The sequence below is a fragment of the Somniosus microcephalus genome, chromosome 12, assembly GCF_052327205.1.
Source record: "Somniosus microcephalus isolate GS21.2 chromosome 12, FLI_Smic_1.0, whole genome shotgun sequence".
NCBI lineage: Eukaryota > Metazoa > Chordata > Chondrichthyes > Squaliformes > Somniosidae > Somniosus > Somniosus microcephalus.
The window spans coordinates 192,448,856-192,462,836 of record NC_140998.1 but is presented as its reverse complement, the minus strand read 5'-3'; the positions used below and the strand labels follow the sequence as shown (position 1 = coordinate 192,462,836).

The following is a 13,981-nucleotide window of genomic DNA, read 5'->3' as shown; positions in this document are numbered from 1 at the left end:
CAGTGAGATGGATTATTATAACTACTCTGATGACAACACTTATAAGCCCAAAACCGGACTGAAAGAAATGGACTGCAAGTTAAGATCCCCTAGTGGAGACTCCACGAGGAACTTCATTATATCACACAGTTACGAGTGTGAAAAACAGGAAAAGGATGTTACAGGTGTAACGGTATCTGGGTGAACTTGGATCAATGACCATGCGGACCCTGTAGAATGACAGATACCAGCAATATGGTAAGATGTAATAGACACTGGCAGGTGTTGGGTCAAGTAGGGGGAGGATATATCCTGAGCTGCAAGGACAATATCATAAGATGGACTATTGTACACGGCATTACAACACCTCAACCAACAACAACAAGGTGTGGAGATGCCGGAGTTGGACTGGGGTGGACAAATGTAAGAAGTCACACAACACCAGGTTATAGTCCAACAGCTTTATTTGAAATCACGCTGGGTCTTCCCAGTACGAAATTCTCCAAACATCTCAGTGATTGAACCAGTCTCAATTCCACCTTGGAGAAGTTTGTCAAGTTCCTTAGACCCAGTTGTGACCTGGATGATTTCAGAGCGCCTCTGGTGAAACTCTGAAACTGTCGGGAGTCTCGGTCAGGGCCCGGGGAAACTGTCGGGAGTCAGGATCAGGGCTCCAGCCCTTTATTCTGAGTTTCTGTACTTGAAGTTCCAAAATGGCAATGCAACCACGAACTGAGGAGAATGCTGCCGTGGAAGAGGAAAGCTTTGGGCCACAAGCTATATCTCGTTTGGAGCAATGTGGGATCAGTGCTAATGATGTGAAAAAACTGGAAGAGGCTGGTTTCCATACAGCGGAGGCAGTGGCCTATGCTCCAAAGAAAGAACTGCTAAATATCAAGGGCATCAGTGAAGCTAAAGCAGAGAAGATACTGGCTGAAGCAGCTAAACTTGTGCCGATGGGCTTTACTACAGCTGCAGAGTTTCACCAGAGGCGCTCTGAAATCATCCAGGTCACAACTGGGTCTAAGGAACTTGACAAACTTCTCCAAGGTGGAATTGAGACTGGTTCAATCACTGAGATGTTTGGAGAATTTCGTACTGGGAAGACCCAGCGTGATTTCAAATAAAGCTGTTGGACAACAACAACAAGGATCACACCACAAGGAGTAACCCTAGAACCAACAACACCCCCAATCACAACGACACCTGAAGAACGAAGGTGTCCGAAATGGACGCCTGGGCCCGAAAATGGACTGGTGTTATTTACCGAGGGAGAACAATTGTATGATAATGTGAGACATGAAATTGTACCGGTACTAATGAACTTAACCATGCTACAATGGCCAGGATATTGTGAAAGATTTACTAAAACTAGAGCGTTGTATGCATATATGATAAGGAATGTAATTAACCAAGCTGCTGATGCAACAGGGGCTACTAGTTTCAGGGGACATGCTGCATTCCACCAAAGAATTAAGAGGGGCTTCGGAAACGATGTACTCACGGGAATAAATACGGGGACTGTAATGATCAGTAACTTGTCATTCTGGAATGGTACACTAGGTGGTGCTGTATGTATATAAGAGTGGGCTACCCACGATGCACTAGGCTACCCACAAGGCAGCAGTCAAGATGGAGGCCTCTACAGATACTGTACCTAGTCCACATGTGCTCAATGAAGTGTCTAGCAAAAGCTAGCTGTTCTTAATAAAAACGACTAGTTATTAATGAACATAATTTGGTACCAGGATTGGTAAGATCTGCTGAATATTGTGCAATGCGACATGGAGAATTTGAAGCCACCAGAGCGTTTGAAACTCACAGGAAATTTCGACTACAATTGGCAGACTTTTAAACAACAATTTGAACTCTACATTGCTGCCATCGGGTACGGTACGAAGCCAGACGCAAGGAAAATAGCGTTGCTGCTCACAGTTGCAGGCCCACAGGCGATAGAGGTATTTAATACATTTGTATTTAATCCAGACGAGAACAGAGGAAAATTAGATGATGTGCTAAAGAAGTTTGATACACATTGTTCTCCCAAAAAGAATGAAACCTATGAGAGGTACATCTTCTGTTCTCGGACACAGCAGCAAAATGAGACTTTTGATAGCTTTATAACTGATCTGAAACAGAAAGCACAGACATGTAATTTCTCTGAGCTGAAAGCATCCATGATTCGTGACCAGATTATGTTTGGTATTCATGATAAAAAAAAGTCAGGGAACGTCTGTTGAGAGAAACCGAACTAGCATTGGAAATTGCTGTGAAAATATGCCAAGCCAGCAAGCTAGCTCGAAAGCACGCGAAGACTTTCAGTGAAATCAATAATGATGCGATTGTAATGAGTGATAATGCTGCTGTCGGTGCTGTGTCCTACAAGGGGAAGAAACGTGGGCAGAACAGAAATGAAAAGCAATCGGAGGATGAAATTTTTAATTGTAAACGCTGTGGTTACAAACACCAGTTAAGACAATGCCCAGCGTTTGGAAAAATGTGCACAAAGTGTAATGAAAAGAATCACTTTGCCAAACAATGCTTTTCAAAAGTAAAAACAAAGACAGGGCAACGAGTTAATGTGATTGAGGACACTGATTTAAGTGAGACATTTTTTGTACGAATGGTGTCGTGAAAATGTCAAAAATAGTACAGAAAATGTGCAGCCCTCAGATATGGACAATGCTGAACATAAAATTAATGCAGTAAAAGAGGACAAATGGATGATCCCACTGCAGGTGAATGGAGCATTAGTTACATTGAAACTAGACACTGGGGCAAAAGCAAACTTAATCAGTATGAGTGACATTAAAAATATGAAAAAGCCCAAAATACAGAAAAAGTCAGTACTACTGAAGGACTATAATGGACAGAAAATAGATAGCTTAGGTGTATGCAGACTTAAAGTGACAGTCAAAGACAAAGTGCATCGTCTCATGTTTTCTGTTGTGGTTGAAGGACTTGATTCACTACTGGGTGACAAAGCTTGTGAGGACTTAGAATTGGTCAAGAGAGTCTACCGTATAAACTGTGCCATAAGCAGACCAGATGACTCAGTGGATTCTGTAGTAAATAATTTCCAGGATGTGTTCAAAGGATTTGGAGTTCTACCATTCACTTATAAGATCCAGCTAAAGGAGGATGCTCAGCCAGTGGTACATGCTCCACGAAGAGTTCCAGCACCCCTGCATGACCGGCTTAAGAATGAACTGGACAGAATGACCACACTAGGAGTCATCAGGAAAGTCGAAGAGCCAACAGACTGGGTTAACTCCATGGTATGTGTAAAGAAAAAGAACAATGATCTAAGAATATGCATGGATCCAAAGGACTTAAATGCAAACATAAAACGTGAACACTACCAGATTCCCAAGCGAGAAGAAATCACCAGTGAAATGTCAGGTGCCAGATACTTCACAAAGCTCGATGCCTCACAAGGATTTTGGCAACTAAAACTGGATGAAGAGAGCACCAAATACTGTACCTTCAACACACCATTTGGCAGGTATTGTTTCCTCAGAATGCCTTTCAGGATAATATCTGCATCTGAAATCTTTCAGAGCGATGGAACACATAATTCAAGCTCTGGAAGGAGTTCGGGTCTATGTTGATGACATCATCATCTGGGGCTCCACACTGAAAGAACACAATGAGAGACTGACTAAAGTGTTACAGAGCATACGCCGGAATGGACTGAAGCTCAACAAAGCCAAGTGTCAGTTTGGCGTCCAGGAAGTCACTTTCCTAGGAGATAATCTATCTGGTAAAGGAATAGAGCCAGATATGGAAAAAGTAAACGCCATACTCAAAATGCCCCAACCCACTGACAAAAAAGGAGTGCTACGCATCATGGGGATGATAAACTTCATTGGAAAGTTCATTCCTAACTTGTCAGCCAAGACAACCTGTCTGCGAGACCTGCTACGTAAAACAAATGAGTTCGCATGGACAGAAAGACATGAACAAGAGTGGATAAACCTCAAAACAGTGCTGACAACCACACCTGTACTCACCTTCTTTGACCCAACAAAAAGAATCAAAGTGTCAACGGATGCATCAAAAGATGGCCTAGGTGCGGTCTTGCTACAAGCAGAGGGTGAAGATTGGAAGCCTGTTGCCTATGCCTCCAGGTCTATGACTGATACTGAGTGTCGATACGCCCAGATTGAAAAGGAATGTCTAGGCTTGGTAGTTGGACTAGAAAAGTTTCATGGCTACATATATGGACTTCCCACCTTCACAGTTGAGACAGACCACAGCCCACTGGTTGCCATCATAAAAAAGAACCTGAATGAGATGTCTCCAAGGATTCAACGACTCATGATGAAGCTGCAAAGATATGACTTTGAACTGATCTACACACCAGGCAAATACATAGTGTTAGCAGATGCACTATCCCGAGCACCCACAATGAGTCATGTGAGCTCTACTGAAGAAGACGTGGATGTTCATGTGAGTATGGTCACTGCTGCGCTGCCCGTGTCAGACATAAAATCAAAGCAAATAGCAGAAGAAACAGTAAAAGATACAGTATTACAAACAGTAATAGAGAACATTCATCATGGTTGGCCAAAAGGTTCCTGTCCAAAATATTTTCACATAAGGTCAGAATTGAGTGTCGCAAGTGGACTATTACTAAAACAGAACAGAATAGTCATTCCACAGGCTCTACGTCAAGACATGCTCAAAAGGATTCATGAGGGACACCTCGGAATTGAAAAATGCAAAAGGAGAGCAAGAGACACTGTTTATTGGCCTGGCATAAATAAGGACATTGAGAACATGATAGGCAAATGTGAGACATGTCAGAAACACCAAGACAAACAAGCAAAGGAACCAATGATAGTAGCTGACATACCAACAGCACCATGGCAAAAGGTTGGTATGGATCTTTTTCATTTAAATGGTAAAGACTATCTAATAGTGATTGACTACTATTCTAACTATCCTGAGATGGTGCTGCTCTCAAGCACCACAGCAAGCAGTGTCATAAAGCATGTGAAATCCATCTTCGCCAGACATGGAATTCCCAGGATTGCTGTTAGTGACAATGGTCCGTGCTTCAACTGTAAGGAGTGGCAACAGTTTGCAGCACATTATGACTTTCAACACATCACATCCAGTCCTTTGTATGCTCAGTCGAATGGTAAGGCAGAGAAAGGTGTTCAAGTTCTCAAGCAGCTACTGAAGAAAGCGACAGAAAGCAAGTCTGATCCTTATCTCGCCCTGCTGAGCTACCGAGCCTCACCTTTAGACTCTGGTTCTTCACCTGCTGAACTCCTAATGGGTCGCAAGTTGCATACCAGGCTACCCTGCTGTGCAAAAGAAAAGCAGAGTAAGGAACTGAGACAGAGACTTCAACTGTTAAAGCTGAAACAGAAATCATACTATGACAAGTCATCCAAAACTCTGAAACCATTGACAAGGGATGATGTTGTCAGGATTGAGGATCCAGATGCATGGAACAGGAAAGCTACAGTTCTTGAGGAAGTAGGTCCAAGGTCATACACTGTTAGAACTGAGGAAGGACAGATTCTCAGGAGGAACCGCCGTTCCCTCCTAAAAACACAAGAGACTATCGAAGAGCAAATCGATGACAATGCCGCAACTGAATCTTGTCACTCACTGCAGTGTATGTACCCGTCTACCTTTAAGGGAACTGTTGAATGTAACCGTTCACCTTTAAGAGAACTACTTTAGGTGTGGCACTATTTGTTTGGCTTCTGTATACTGTAATACCGACAGTGACCACACCAGTATATAAGTGTTGTGGCAGGATAACTGGGGCAGATTTGCCCGGACCTTCGAATAGTAAAGACCTGTTTGTTTGTTACTTCTGAAGTCTGTGTATTTATTAACTGCACAACCCACAGACTTTACAGTGGCGACGAGTCCGATCGTACCCTGCGGCAAGACTACCAAAGCAAGAAGAGCGTCGAAGAGAGGCAACCGCCCTCGTCGTTCTGCTGGGAGAAAACACGAGGCTGCAGCAGGAGAAAGGTGGAAGACTTTAGCAACAAAAGCTTCCGTCTGCAACAGGCACTGACTACCCTTCTACCACGGTACGGAGTGAGCCGATCAGCAGGGAACAAGGCAGCTGAAGAGACTGTGAGTAGGGGAAGGTGTAGAAGTATCCGGAGGATAAGGGCAGAGCACTCGACCTCGGTCGAGGGGGAGCTGAGCCGGTCAGAAGTCGGGTCCAACGGCGTCGGGTGACAGCCGGACCGCGATCGGCGGGAAAGATCTGGGCGGCGACGAAGCCGCGGAGCGCTGAAACCGAGCGTGTGGGAGAGGCAGAGCCGAGCAAAGGAGGCTGCGCGAGAGCCAGCCCAGCGGCTGAACTGTTCTCCACCAACGGGGTACCCAGAGCCGGTAGAACCGAACGTGCGGGAGTGGGAGAGAGACACAGCCGAACAAAGGGAGAGAGACTGCGCGAGAGCCAGTCCAGCGGCTGAACTGTTCTCCACCAACGGGGTACCCAGAGCCGGTAGAACCGAACGTGCGGGGGAGAGAGCGACAGAGCCGGGTACGGAGAGAGAGACTGCGCGAGAGCCAGTCCAGCGGCTGAACTGTCCTCCGTTAACGGGGTGTACCCAGCGCCGGTAGAGCCGTGCGGGCGGGAGGAAAAGACAGAGCCGAGTAAGGGGAGCTGTGCGAGAGCCAGCCCAGCGGCTGAACCTGTCCGCTGTGGGGAAAGCGTACCCCTTCCACCAGGAAGAAACGCGGGAAGCCGCCATTAGGCGGAGGAGACGACAGAAGCGGGAAACCGCCATTGAAGTGGGCGGGGAGAGAAGGAAAGAGCGGGAAACCGCCGATTTTGCGGGAAAAACCGCCATCTTAGAAATAAACAAATAAATAAGAATACTTAAAGAAATACTGGTGCTGCTCCCAAGGAAAGAAAGATGCCTAAGCGAGGGAATATTAACAATTTTAATTCTGAGATAGAAGACTGGGCCACGTACGTGGAACGCATCGAGATCTATTGTGAAGCCAACAAAATAGAGGAAGACGACAAGGCGATAACATTGTTAAACTCGATGGGCGCAAAGACATACGGGCTCTTGAAGGATTTACTAGCACCAGCTAAACCGGCGGATCAGTCTTTCGAAGAGATTGTGGCTGTTCTGAAGGACCACTTGAACCCCACACCGTTGATGTTGGCTGAACGATTCAAATTCTATGCAAGAACGCAACGGAAAGACGAAAGCAACGCAGAATACTTGGTCGAACTGCGTAGGCTAGCGAAATACTGCCAGTTCGGAGGGAATCTGACAGAGGCACTGCGAGACAAGTTCGTAGGCGGATTGTCCAAGGAAGGGACGCAAAAGCGCCTACTCGAAGAGAACGACCTTACACTTGACAGGGCTGTCCTTATAGCCGCTTCACACGAAGCCGCAGCGAAAGGAACGGCGGAAATGCAACTAAAGGCGGCGGCACTCGGGGTGGACCAAATTACCTCGAGTACAACAAAATGCTATCGTTGTGGGAAGACAACACACGACCAGAATCAATGCTGGTTTAAGAACCAAGAATGTAGGAAATGTGGCAAACTGGGTCACATCGCTAAGGTATGCCGGTCAGGGAAGAAGACCAACAACCAAAGGAAGCCATCACAAGAAAAGTACAACAAGGTATACAAGGGGGCTGAGAAGAGTTCAGACGAACAGAATCCAGACTCAGATCCAAACGGCCAGGAGCTGGGTAGTCTGAGTATCCACCATGTGAGTAAGGAAGCTGACCTACAAACTATCTGGGTCATGCTAAAAATAGCTGGAGTCCAAGTGAAAATGGAGTTGGACACTGGATCAGCTGTATCAGTCATAAATCGAAGGGATTACCACCGGCTATTCACACACATACCCTTAAGAGATACCAAGTTCGTATTGCAGACATACACGGGGCATAAAGTATACCCCATGGGAAAAATAAGAGTCAAGGTGAGAGATAGGGGTAAAGTACACCCAAGAATGAACTTGTACGTACTACCTGAGGGAGGACCACCACTTCTAGGATGGGAGTGGATCAAGAAAATAGACATGGAATGGCACTACCTACAAGCAATGACGAGTGAGGACTCGGTGCAGACAAGCAGCTCAGACTCTGAGCCGGAAGACGATAAGTCCAGCCCACGTATGAAAAACAAGGTTAACATGAACTCACTGACTAAGGTTGGAAAAATGATGGCGTGCATAAAGACAGAGAATTCTGAGTCTGTTCAAGTTACAGACATATGCATTACGGAGGAACACCGGGCTCGAACTCAACGTTATTTCAAAGTACGACAACAATTAGAACAATTAAGTTACCGTCTCGTACAAGAGATGAAAACAATGAAAAAGTTCTATGACACCGAATGGGAGAGTCTGGAAAGACAACAGAACCTGCTGGCTCAAGCAGAGAGCGACCATAGAGCCATCGTGACCAATTACCGATCACATCTCCCTTATGATGTTCAGGAGTTAGAATATTTGCATGATCTAGAGATACAGCATAAAGGCAAACCACGCTACACTGAGGATTTTGTTCTGCAATTGGAGATGGAGCTAGTGCAGGCAAGGTTAAGAGAAGCTGAATCGCAGTGTGCACTTAAAGAGATGCAGAAAAAAATCTTGGACATGGAAAAGAGAAACGCTTCTTTACCTGATGTGAATAATGTGGCCATGTTGCAAGAGGAGCTTATAGGGGCGAAACTGAAAGAAGCTAAGCAAAGGATGTTGGAACTTGAAACACAGAACCAAATCAGCGGTAACCAGCTATGTTGAGCAGAGAAGGAGTGCTATGGTCTACATGAGAAGGTGCAATATCTCTCAGCCCAGAATAAGGGTCTACTCACTCAGTTAAATGAAAGTAAACGGAAAATGGCTGAGATAGACTGCAAGAATAAAGAAGATTTGATGGCAGTGAGACTTCAAGAGGCAGATAGCATAGCAGCCTTGGCTGAACTCCAACAGGAAATTGCGAAAGAAGCAAATGAAGAGGAATCTTCAGGAAGCCAGGATTTTATTCCAGTTCTTCTCTACGACTCCTTACAAGCAGAGTGTGAGAAGTTGAAAGAACAGTATGAACAGGCCCAGGCTACAATTCTGGAGGGGATTAACTCGGCAACCTCCGAAAAGCTAGTTTCAGTAGAAGCATATGAACAACTAAAGGTTGAACATGAGCAAGAAGTCCAAAGGCTGCAGGAAATTCTTGATGAGCTCAAGGCCAAGACAGACTCATCGGTAGAAGTTCCATCCATAGATGAGAATTTAGAGGTGAAAGACATGGCAGAACATGAGAGACAAGATGTCCAAGAACTCATAAAAATATTGAAGGAAACCCAAGTCAAATATGAGGCGGCAATGACCGAGGTTCAACGACTTGAAGAACAAATTCAACTGGGAATCCTTTCAGTGGAAGGAAAGGAAACTGTAAGAAACACAGAGACTGTAAGAATGGGCCCTGAACATGAGCTAGGGAGCATCAAGGCGCAACTTCTTTGAGCGCTTGAAACCAAAGTACAAGAGGAAAGGAAGGTGAAAGCATTGGAGGGAAAGGTGGATGAAATGCAGAAGACTCTGATCCACAGAGTCCCCGTGGAAGAGTTAACGGTCAGCCAACTCCTTCACATGCTGAGAGACAAGACTCCACAATGGGAACACGAGCTTCAATCTTCAAAGGGAAGGAATTCGGAGCTCCCAAAAGTTACAGTTTACTCTATGAAGAGTTCGTTGAATCACGTCAATGTGAACAGAAGAATGTTTAAACAGCTGCTTCAGTAGAAGGATTAAATAGCCTGATAACGCAATCCCCGATGGAAGGGAAGGTATTGAACTCACAAATGAGGTCAGTAGTGAAGGAATGGCAGACAAACCAGGAAGAGCGGGATGAAATTGAATGCATGAAGAAGTCTTTTCAAGAAAGATGTCTAGGGAAGGAACCACCGTCGGCTAACGTCCAGATGGATAAGAAGGAAGTAGAAGGGCCTCTCACTGGCCTAACTCAGGACGACCCCGAATATTACCATGACCTGTTGAGTGACACTGAATATTACGAGGATCTGGTCTGCTCAGTTTGTGATGAAAACTCCCAAAGTGCTGAAATCCGGATGAAGCACTTAAGGTCTAAGGAACATAGAGAGTTGGTGGCGCTACAGCTGGCAGCTGAGAAAGGAGCTCCGAGAGTGTCAAAAAGGCAGAAAAGAAAAAGAAAAAGCAGAAGATAATAACTGTCTAAAATATTAGCACTTCTACCATCTCAGGCGGAACACTACGAAAGGAGCTAAATTAGTTGAAAAACTGGAAAATATCAAGACAGCCAGTTGGTTGTAAAAGTCCGCGCTGCTGGTTCAACAGGACGGAAGTTCAAGCTGTTACGTCAAGAAAAAGGCTATGGAGGAGTCACGCTAGCCATGTGAACCGGCTACCTCAAAGAGATGTTGTTCGGAACGAGTCAAGATCAGAGACTGAATCTATGGACTGTTTCCGCAGAGACTGAACTTGTGAACTGTTCTCATCGAGATTATATCTGTAAATTGTTTTATATGACGTTGACTCCACCGAGATTATATCGGTAAATTGTTTTATAGGAAGTTGAAGATATGTATGTTTAACGGGGACTCTGTAAGTAATAAGCTAAAAAGGGAGGATTGTAGTGTATGTACCCGTCTACCTTTAAGGGAACTATTGAATGTAACCGTTCACCTTTAAGAGAACTACTTTAGGTGTGGCACTATTTGTTTGGCTTCTGTATACTGTAATACCGACAGTGACCACACCAGTATATAAGTGTTGTGGCAGGATAACTGGGGCAGATTCGCCCGGACCTTCGAATAGTAAAGACCTGTTTGTTTGTTACTTCTGAAGTCTGTGTATTTATTAACTGCACAACCCACAGACTTTACACTCACCACCAGAACGATCTAACACAAATACACATACAGGCTCTCATGAAAACACATCAGACGTACCTGTGCTGAGAAGATCCACACGTGAAGTAAAAAAGCCTGATAGACTTAATCTTTGAGTACAAAGAAAACTACATTGAAAATGTATTGACTGTTGAAGATGTTTATGTTGTTATTGATTGATACTGATTTTGTTTAACCTCAAAGAAAGGGGGATGTAATGATCAGTAACCTGTCATTCTGGAATGGTACACTAGGTGGTGCTGTATGTATATAAGAGTGGGCTACCCATGATGCACTAGGCTACCCACAAGGCAGCAGTCAAGATGGAGGACTCTACAGATACTGTACCTAGTCCACATGTGCTCAATAAAGTGTCTAGCAAAAGCTAGCTGTTCTTAATAAAAATGACTAGTTATTAATGAACATAACAGGGACGTCATTCATTAATGCCCTAGATATACAAGGAGTCCAGAGTAGTGTGAAACAATTACAAAGGGTAATACAACAGATTTTAGAGAAAGAAACTGGTTTGGTTCAACAAGAATCAGAGTTGGGAGAACATACGATAAGGAAATTACTCGAGGGAATCAAAGTTATAGAAGACCATGCTAGCACTATCAACAAACTAAACCATAGAGCTGAGGAACAGGCAAAAGATGGAGCAGGGAGAAACTTGTGCCATGCCTATGGCCAATGGACCACCGGATAGTTAAAACACAATCTGGCACAGATACGAGGTGAGGTACCAGACTGGATTAACAGCACACAGCTCTATGGCCTGAGCCAGAATCCAGGCCCTCTGAGTGCCTGTACCCTCAAGGGGATGACCAGAGTATATCCAGTGATACAAAAATGCAAAGCAGAAGTGACAGCAATGATAGGCATGGTACTCATGATACCAGTGGTGAGACTAGACACGACTCCATACCCACAGTACCAGGTAACAAACATAGGCACAGTGAGGGGTGAGACATACCTCCAAAACTATCCAATTGGTACCTATGCCATCAGGAAGAATGATACTATAAGAGGAGTCTCCCTAAACGGATGCCATGGGAAAGGTACGCTTACAATATGCCCACATCCGGTAGGAGAAGGCACTAAGGATGAGTGCGGCTATAATAAGACAAAGGGGTGCATGTTGGAATTATCACATCAATTACCATCACACCCGCTCGGGATATAGAGACAGAGGGGAGTATTGTATAGCCACCACAGAGACGGAGTACCAATATAGTAACCTTGTATGCGTAATCACAATGCCTAACTTCTGCTTTACACCAAAGATCCCTGTGACAATTGGACACACCAGATTGGTGTATGTATACTCAAGGGAGGAAATGAAACTAAATGAGACAGATAGTTTAAGGGACGAATTGGTCAATTATGAAGATCCGGTGGGGGCTCCGATACCCCGCCTGCAAGAGGATCTGCAAGAGATAAAAGAGGGCTTAAGTAAAATGGTGAAACAATACGTAATGTTGCAAAGGAACCTTGGGGAACTAGAAAGGGACATAGAAGTAGAACTACAGGAGGTCCCATTGTAAGAATTCGCAATAATTTACAGTTCTGAAGATTAATTTTTTGATTAAAGAATCCCTGGGCGTTGTGCTTTTAAATTTCCAGGGATAAAAATGGCTGTCACCACATGGCCGAAGACAAAGGACAATGCTTTGTTTACAAAGCAATTGAATGCTATTAGCATTTGTTTGTATATCGAGTGGATACATCTAAACTGCAGAAGAGACTTTTGTATCTTGAATGGGAACCGTTTAAGAACTGAATGGGTTTTTTAAATCACCCAGCACTGGACAATAGGGCTGTTGCATTCTCTTTTGTTTTAGCCCAGGTGAACTCCGGATGTGGGCGGGATCATTTCAGCCCCACAGTGCAGACTCTAACCCAGTCCAACCACTTTGAGTTAGCCAATCACAGCTTTCTCTTGTGTATTGGACCCTTTGGGCGGGGAATTTTGCACACAGCCCTTGCAGGGCAGAATGGCAGGACCTCACCAGGTATAAAAGATAGCTGCTGAGAAGCTATCACTCTTTTTACTTTGCTGGACCACAGGTGAGCAGGGTGTTCTGACTCCTCAACAAGGCAACCTAGCAGGAGTTTGGGGTGGTGATTTAAGGGAATTGCTAAGATTGTTTAAATAACATTGTAGCCATTGTATCCCTCGTTTTCGCCGTCTGCAACCCCCTGTTATATAGTTTTACTGTAATTACTGTGTTTGTGTGGTATCGTTTATTCTTTTGATTGTAGTTTATTTAGGTAATAAAACTTGATTTTTCTCTCATCCAAACCACTTGTCCGTTTTAAATCATTAATTATAAGTTCCTGCACTCAGAACTGAAGGAGGGGTAGCGATTCGAAACCGCTGTTTGTAAATTGGTTTAGAGTGCAGCAGCAAAGGCTGCTGACCAGGTGAATTACCGTAAACCAGGTAAAAGGTTGGAATTGGTCAGAGCTCAGAGGCAAAGGCTGCTGGCCAGGTGAATTACCATAAACCAGTTAAAAGAAGCCCCCCCTTACACCATGGTATAAGAAGCTGTGGGATTGGGGGATGAATGTCAACATCCACCCATGGGACAGCATTACGTCTCACATACTAGTTATAGTACAATTGGTTTTGGCGATAGGAATGGGAATAGCAGCATGTGCCGCCTGTAGAAAACATAGAAAACAAAGAAGGAAATGGAAGAAATGTACATGACCTTGATAAAGTAGTAATGTATGCTGTTCAGTGGTAATTGTTACAGAAACCTCCTGGGCAGATTCCCATCGAGCAGACAGACGATTACTACGAACGAGCGAAGGCTTGGGAGAAAGACCTGCTTAACGGATGTATAGTACTAATAACATTAATGCTTATAACCTATGTAATTGGATGGATAATATGTTGATGGAAAAGATGTCAGGCTGCGCAGTTTCAGGCCCAAGGCTGTCGGCGATTCCCAGGAGGCCGTCATTCCAGTGGGACTCCGGGAATCTGCCCCCAGATTTGTTCCCAGGCAGGCCAATAGCAGAAGGTTGTCCCCCGGGGGTGGGAGGGGGAGGGGCGGGTGATGGATCACACGTCGCTTCCTTGCTCTCCGCCGGTCAAGCTCCCAA

The 13,981-nt window shown here is 44.7% G+C and overlaps 1 pseudogene; it reads left to right on the top strand.

The window, feature by feature from the left end:
* Positions 1-692: 692 nt before the first annotated feature.
* On the top strand, positions 693-1,106 carry LOC147109816 (DNA repair protein RAD51 homolog 1 pseudogene; annotated as a pseudogene).
* Positions 1,107-13,981: the final 12,875 nt, after the last annotated feature.